This window comes from Triticum dicoccoides, unplaced genomic scaffold (assembly GCF_002162155.2).
Source record: "Triticum dicoccoides isolate Atlit2015 ecotype Zavitan unplaced genomic scaffold, WEW_v2.0 scaffold59418, whole genome shotgun sequence".
Taxonomy (NCBI): domain Eukaryota; kingdom Viridiplantae; phylum Streptophyta; class Magnoliopsida; order Poales; family Poaceae; genus Triticum; species Triticum dicoccoides.
The window spans coordinates 1-8,556 of NW_021284684.1; the positions used below are offsets into that span (position 1 = coordinate 1).

General features: G+C 40.0%; 1 long non-coding RNA gene across 1 annotated transcript; it reads left to right on the forward strand.

The window, feature by feature from the left end:
- Positions 1 to 5,707: 5,707 nt before the first annotated feature.
- Positions 5,708 to 7,809, forward strand: LOC119347133. The gene is made up of 4 exons (XR_005168148.1): positions 5,708 to 6,159; positions 6,255 to 6,361; positions 6,477 to 6,709; positions 7,417 to 7,809. It is a non-coding gene; the product is annotated as an uncharacterized LOC119347133 (long non-coding RNA).
- Positions 7,810 to 8,556: the final 747 nt, after the last annotated feature.

Below are 8,556 nucleotides of genomic sequence, written 5' to 3' on the forward strand. Positions count from 1 at the left end.
AAGAAGAAGAAGAAGAAGAAGAAGAAGAAGAAGAAGAAGAAGAACAAGAAGAAGAAGAAGAAGAAGAAGAAGAAGAAGAAGAAGAAGAAGAAGAAGAAGCTGAAGAAGAAGAAGCAGAAGAAGAAGAAGGAGGAGAAGCAGAAGGAGGAGAAGAAGAAGAAGGAGAAGCAGAAGAAGAAGGAGAAGCAGAAGAAGAAGAAGAAGAAGTAGCATGGGTCCGCTTGATTATAAGGAACTATTTATCTGCCTAGCTTTCTCTACTACTCCTTCCAGTGATCGGTATGCAATTGCATGTATCCATAGACATGACAACTTGTCCATGGAAGTTCAACTACGGCGACCATCATGTTTCATCCACTGCCACTCGCGATTCCCACGATGCCGCTCCAACCCATGGTACCACGTCCCCCGACGTGCGCCTCACCACTCTCGGCCGCAGCGCCCCTCTGCCTTTGTGTGCATGACATGTGGGCCACCTTAAGTGCGGCGAGCATCAAGTTTCTACCACAGCCACACGCGATTCCCACGATGCCGCTCGAACCCATGACACCACACGTCCCCCTACTTGCGGCTCACCCCTCTCGGCCCCATTGCCCCTCTGCCTTCGGGAGCATTACATGTGGACCAGCCACCTATCGGGTCCACATGTTATTGACTCAAAGGCAGGTGTAGTAAGACGCTGAAGCTCAGTCACGAGGGCCCTGATAGAGAAATGTAACTCCTGCGCCAGGCCTTGTGGTGCTACTGCTGCACGAACTTGTGCCAAACTTGAGATTTGTTTCTTTACTATACATGCACGCAATGATTTAATGGACATTGTAATCTCAACATGTTATGGGGAGCTCTAAATTTGAATTTGGAACTTATAAAACAAAAAGATTCAAAACAAATAAACTGGGAGAGAGGAAGTATATCGTAGGATGTGGCCCATACGAAACAAGTCCCTTGCTTGTCACCGTGCAGATGCGGTTAGAAAGGAGGACAATGTCTTTGTACTTGTACGACAACAAATCGGCCGCAGGCAGCATGGACCACCTTTGACTGCCATGTGCGAGGTTCATGCTATCTTATTCAATCTCACCATAGTTCCATCGTACCAATTCATGCGGTAGTCCGTTGCATGGCTGATCCTAATGTTGGACAAAGGTTCTACGGGAATGGTGTTGATAACCCACAAGTATAGGGGATCGCAACAACTTTCGAGGGTAGAGTATTCAACCCAAATTTATTGATTCGACACAAGGGGAGCCAAAGAATATTCTTGAGTATTAGTAGTTGAGTTGTCAATTCAACCACACCTGGATAACTTAATATCTACAGCAAAGTATTTAGTAGCAAAAGTGGTATGATAATAAAGGTAACAGTAGCAAAAGTAAAGATAAATGTTTTTGGGTTTTTGTGGTAGTTGTAACAGTAGCAACGGAAAAGTAAATAAGCGAAGAACAATATATGAAAAGCTCATAGGCAATGGATCTGTGATGGATAATTATGCCGGATGCGATTCCTCATGCAATAGTTATAACATAGGGTGATATAGAACTAGCTCCAATTCATCAATGTAATGTAGGCATGTATTCCGTAAATAGTCATACATGCTTATGGAAAAGAACTTGTATGACGTCTTTTGTCCAACCCTCCCGCTGAAGCGGGGTCCTAGCGGAAACTAAGGGATATTAAGGCCTCCTTTTAATAGAGAACCGGACCAAAGCATTAACACATAGTGAATACATGAACTCGTCAAACTACGGTCACCACCGAGAAGTATCCCGATTATTGTCACTTCGGGGTTGTCGGATCATAACACATAATAGGTGACTATAGACTTGCAAGATAGGATCAAGAACACACACATATTCATGAAAACATAATAGGTTCAGATCTAAAATCATGGCACTCGGGCCCTAGTGACAAGCATTAAACATAGCAAAGTCATAGCAACATCAATCTCAGAACATACACTACAACAAAATTGACATACTATGACGAAAATCCTCATGATGATGGTGGACAATGTCACCGATTACTGCAAATCGGTGACGATAAACGTTACTTAATTGCCTCGGCCTCTGAGCACACCTGACTGCCAATTTCTGTGACAGTTTGGTATTTTCATGACGGACTTGCCAGTGTAACCGAACCTACTAATGTGTGATGAACAATATTTTTTGTCATGTAACGTCTAGTAGTGTGACCCGCCATAGATAGTTCATGGGTTATTGAGAGGTAGGACCCATGCATCAGTTTGGGTAGTGGTATTCGCCATAATTTTTCCAAATGCTATTAAGGGTTGTAATTATTTTGCTCTATCTAATATAAGTAGGTAGTGTCCATGGAAATACTTATATTTATTGTTTTTTATAAACAGAAAACCTTGGTTTGTTCTCTCATTTTCGTAAGGTGGTTATTTTGTTTTTTCTACTATAAATAGGTAGTGCATCGGCGAAAAGTTTAATTGGACATTTGTGATCTGATGTTGTTTATCTCAAAATAAAAATGGAAATTGAACGTGCAATGGAAAAAATTAACACAATTATCTTGTTATTATTTCTAGAATAAATAGGTAGCGGCTGTGTTGAAAACTTCAGTTGGGCGTTGGTGAGCTAATGTTGTTTTTCTCTATCTCAAAAGTTAAAATGGAAAGACGAGATTAGATGGAAAATCTTTTTTTATTCTTATCTATAAACAGGTAGTTGTTGGGAAAAAAACTTGAATAGGGTGCTCGTGAGGTGATGTTGTTTCGTTCTATCTAAAAAATTAAATGATTTATCTATATGGCGAACCATCCATCTCCATAACAGATACAAACCATCTCTTTGTCGTCTGATCCCGATTGAAATCAAACCATTGGTTCCATCATGGTCGGGATCAATACCGCAGGAACCCGTGTGGGCGAGAAAAACATATTTAAGGCCATTGTGTACAAGTTTCGACATACATTACAATTATAAAAAACTACATGGAAAATACCACATCATAATGTTTATATAAGATTTATTTTTTCTAATAATCATTTGCTATTTATTTCAAATTAAATGAATTACATGATATCAAAGTAGAAATTAAATCCTAAAAATAAATCATTTCTCCGCAAAAAGAACTCTTTTCCCTCCATCCAAATACTCTTTTCGCCCCATTTCTCTATTTTCCCCCTCATCCACCCTGTGTCCCCACTCGTCAAAGACCCAGCCAAAATTCCTCATTCTATTTCACCCGCGAAGAGCCACCGCCCTCGTCGCATATATCTTATGCCCCGATTCAACCGGCTCTCTTCTCCCCAAGATTACTGCCCCGATTGGAACGACTGGCGGCGGCAGATTGGGGGAGGTCGCCCTACAGGCCAAGCTCGGATCCACACAAACATCCCGCCTTGAGAGGATCCGACCCTCTTCTCCCCCAATTGCAGCGACCAGGGACACCATCTTGAAGGAGGCCTCCCCGCCGCCGAGCTTGGATCCACCGCATCAACCCGCCCAGTGAGCACCCAGATGTCTTTTCCCCAGCGCCTGGCGACGTCTCTCGGTGATTTCCTCATCCCGCCACCCCTTGGTGTTCAATGGTTAGGGTTCATGCGTAGTACTACTAGTACTCATCCCGCCCTTCTCTGCAATTAGTTATTTGCCATAGCCTGCGATGGTAAAAAGCCTGAACCTCCTGCTAGATAACTTTACTTATATCCTATTGATCGATCTGTGTGCAAAACTACACTAGTGAGAACATGGTTTTGCATTTGTTATAGCCCGCTATTGTAAAAAGGGCTGAACCTGAATATATGCTACTGCAGTATAGTTACTGTTACTGAAAAGTTCAGTTAGGTATGAGACGCGTGGCCTTAGCTGGGAGATTTCTTTTGCGGCCATGTGCTTGTATGGCTACTCTTGCATTCAGAAGAAAATTATATGTTAACCATCTGATGGTTGTACTCAGCTGTAATTATAAAACTAGATGCTCTCGATCGCTGTATGGTGTCATAATCAGACGAACATAAACGCATGAACTAAAGTATGCAACATATAAAAGGAGAACTAATTACAAGAAGGAAGCAGTGCATCCTTGTATCCCTGTATCTACATGTCCGAATAAACTAGCTTCTTGATGCAGCCACTTTATCTATGCTAAAATGCGAAACTAAATTCTATTTTTGTGGTTCTGATGCCCCATAAATAGTCCTTAACTAGTGCTGTCCAAACTGAATAATAACTGAGACATCACTTGATTTTGACTCGTTAAGGAGATTTTAGCTCTGTATCAGTGTACTTTTCTCTCTAGTACTAGTTAAAAGAGAACTAAACCTAATCTCTGCCATTCCTCTCCTAATTTAGCTACCCATGATGTTAAGCGTCTGAAGCCCACAAGCATTTTCAGTATGCCTGGAACTTTGATAAAAGCAGATACATTGTAAGCTTCAGTATTCTACTATATTCTTACATACTAAGCTGGGTAAAATCAAGCTGCTCCTACTTTGCAAACATACAGCACCATCCATCGTGCCTTAATTCTAAAAGAGTAGTAAACTTTCTGGTTTCTAAACTATGCCAGTAGCTACGGTAATAATATTTTTTCCTGTTTTTTGTTCTGAACATTTTGTTCTTGTTTTTCTTGGCTTGCTGGCTGTTGATTGCTTTGCTTGTTAGATCCCAATGCGTGAGATCATCATTTATATACAATATTAGTACATCCTGTGCTTGCATCCTAACTTATCTACTTTGTTATATTCATGTAAGCTCCAGGAAGGGGATTTGAGAGATGAAGAGGAAGCCACCCTTTCTATGTCCTACGTTACACGGATACTTCAAAAAGTGCGGGTATCCTGCCGGATACTGCCCCGATACTCGGATACTGCCCTGATACTGCCCGATACATATCCTGTAAGTATCCTGTGATTTATTGATTTTAAAAAAAGAAAATAGTGTTTGATACGTCTGGGATACCTCTGGGATATGTTTTGGATACAGCAACCAATTTGTTTGATGTGTAAAACTGAAAACTCCTCGATCCCCTCCTAGCGCCGCCGCACGTCATCCTCGTCCCCTCGATTGAAAACTGGCCACCTCGTCCCCTCGACTCTTTGGAGCAGGCGAGCAGCCACAGCCCACAGGTCTCCAACTCTCCATAAATCTCAGATCCAGTCCTCTCCTCTCCCACATGTTCTTCTCCAACTCTCCGTCCAATCAACGCTGATCGGTCGCCGGCTCGTCGCCGGCAGAAGACATTCGTGTCTCCCTTACAGGAGGTATGTTCTCATCTCCCTCTCTTTCTCTGATCTCTCTTCTCCATCTCCTTCTCTGAATTCTGTATGTAGGTGTTTTAGGTTCAGATTTTAAGATTAGATCAGTTTGACTAATCTGTTTTCCTAATCTCCTCCTTTTACCGTGCAGATCGGCCATGTCTATTAGGTCTTCTTCAGTTAGAAGTGACGCATGTAGTGGAGGTAGCATGGTTGCAGTCCATGTATTGGTTGTTGCTCGTGTGATTCCGGAAGATGATAATGAGAAGAAGCCTTTGTGGAGCTACGTCCAGATGTTGGAAAATACTGGGAAAGGGAAAGGAGGCAACAAGAGATCCATGCAGTATTTGTTAAGCAATTGTGAAGACTTCAATTTTTTAAATAAAACAGTGCATTTCCTACAAAAAAACTCGTTATTTTTTCATATATTTAATAATTATGTATATACAGACGTATCCCCGTATCCTAGTTTTTAGAAAATTGCCGTATTGGGCGTATCCCCGTATCGCGTATCCAATACGTATCCAAGTATCCGTGCAACATAGTCTATGTCCAAAGAAATGGTAATATATCATGTGGACTTACATCTTAAATAATGTGTACATCAGTGTGGATTCACTAGCTTTAATTATTCTTGCTTGTATCATGTGTATGTCACTTTGCATTATAAGTATCACAAATAGTTGACTAAAGATTGATTCATGTTGTTCCTCCACTCTTTTAGACAATGCTATCTATGTTCATTGCCTGCCTTTTTGAACTAGTGTTGACATTGCATAGGTCACTGTTGATTCACTGCCTTCTTTTGCTTGACTTGTTTGACCCAGGTACCTAAAGGTTGTACCATGCCAAAAATGAAAACGCAAAACTGAGAAGTTGTCGAGCATCACCAAAAGACTGGATCTAGGTCTTATGTTTCCACTTTTAGTAAAATTGTAAGAATTCCAAATACCTTACTTGTAGTCCTATGTCTATCGCATCTTGTCATTATATATGGAGTAGTAATGTTAGATTTTCATATATCTTGTAGAAAAAAGCAAGTATAATAATCAGGACCCAAGTCCCATTGAGTATTTCAAAGAGACCCATACGAACAGCAAGACTGGCAGCATGAGCGAGCCGGCACATCTAGCCTATGTAAGATTTCTTCCTTTATTGTTTTTGACTTGAAATAGATTCTCATATTGATTCAGTGTATACATCATATGAACTTTGCCTTGCTTAAGCATCAATCTTTTCCTTTATACAATAGAATGCGACTAAAAAGAAAAGGGAAACACAATCAGAAGGTGAGCAACCAGTGTCTGATTCAATGATTGTGGCTGAAGTTCTAAAGGAAGAAAGCACCCAGAGCACCTTCCTTTCCAGCATGAGTTATGCATCAAGATCCGAGAGATCTGGGACCTTTACTTCATCAGCATAGATCTGAGTTCTAGAATAAAGAATTGAACAAAAGGATGGCGATGCGAGAGATGCAAGGGACAGGTACTTATCTTGTTTCTTGTTGTGTTCTGGTTGATAAATTTTTCTTGCTTTTCTGCACGTGCACAGAGCCCTCATGATAGTGAGAAAATGAAAACACAAATATTTGTGAATAAGACATTCGTTTTCAGTTCTTGTAACAAACTAAGGAGTTCTTCGCTGTTTATGTATGCTTTGATCCAAATCCAATAATCCAAAGTAACATAAAAATAATAAATGCTTGTAATGAGAAATACATGGTTTGTTGCATGGTTTTTGTTGCTGCAACACGAAGGCATGAGAATAAGGTTGTAATGTATGGTTTCTAATCCGGAAATCCAGTATGATTTGTTGATTTGTTTATGTGCTTGATTTTTAGCAGAACGATATAGGCTGGTTTAGTTTGATCTAAAAAACTGTTGTCCAAGCATAGTTGCTTCTGGCCTGGGTTGCTGACTTGATATCTTATTAGTGATGCTTGATGTTTCTCAAAATGATAAATGAAATTTATCTCTTGGTTGTGCATGTTTTTAACCATTATAAGTTGTTTGTGGGTTTACTGTTTCATTTGCCAATTCGAATGTTTGCCTTCACATTTAATAATGTACCTCTCTATTTTACATTCATATTTTGATAGATTGTAAGCTTCTTAGTGGTACTCTTGTACCTTGTTATCTTGTCTATTTTCATCTCATCAGGATGCAACGTTGTTGTGTTTTGTCGATTTATAGGCACCGATAGGAGTTAGTGGTGAGACTTGAAGCACAAGAGAGAGCATTTGAAGAGATGTAGAGGAAGCAACACGAAGAATTCAAAGATGTGAAGAAGATCCAGCAAGAGAAGAATGAAGCTTGGCAAAAGAAGCAACAAGAGACGGATAACCTGATTGGTTTTCTCTTAAGTGCTCAAGCAACTCAGAAGTCCCAATCCAAACCTAATGGTGCATGAAGGCCATCCTTTTGCAATGGAAAGATAGTTGTTGAATCATATATTGCAATCATCAGGATAACACATGTAGTCTTTACTTATCTAAATATTGGTTTTCAACTTGTCTATTGTTGTCTCAAACTCATGAGCTAGTGTTATTTTTACTATCATTTATGTTGATAGGACGATTGAGCTGAAATGATGAAGTATATAATATTGTAAATTTATGATGTGATTTGGATCTTAACTTATTTATACAATGTGATATGAATTAAATACTTATTGTGATATACATTTGGAATACAGTGGACTTATTAATTTGTCATGATTTAAATTCAAAGTAAATTAAATATATGTGGCGTCATCTTCATTAATAATGAAAGTAATGATGCTAGCAATGGGATAGTCTACTCCGGCATTAGACGTGTCATGAATTCAGTGACGTTGCTACATCACCGAATATGGTACAATATGGCATATTTTCTTGTAGCGTGTGACATTACTTGGTTGTCACGGAAATAACAACTTGATGATGTTCTGGAGAACGTCACTGAAGGTCCCATCTTCAATGACGTTATTTTGCACGCGCCGTCACTAGGAGTAATCTGTGACGGGGATTCCGTGACAATCCTCATGATGCCCATAAAACGTCACTTAGGGGTAATTTGTGACGTTATTAGCTATTCGATGACATTTTTTGTCTCGTCACAGTAGGCCCGATCTCTTGTAGTGATAGTGGATACTAGGGATCAAACCCTAACAAAACTAACTTGATTACATGGTAAATCTCATCCAACAAATCACCTCCAGCAAGCCTAAGATGGAATTACTCACGCACGGCGGTGAGCATCATGAAAAAGAAGAAGAAGAAGAAGAAGAAGAAGAAGAAGAAGGAGCAGAAGAAGGAGCAGAAGAAGGAGCAGAAGGAGAAGAAGAAGAAGAAG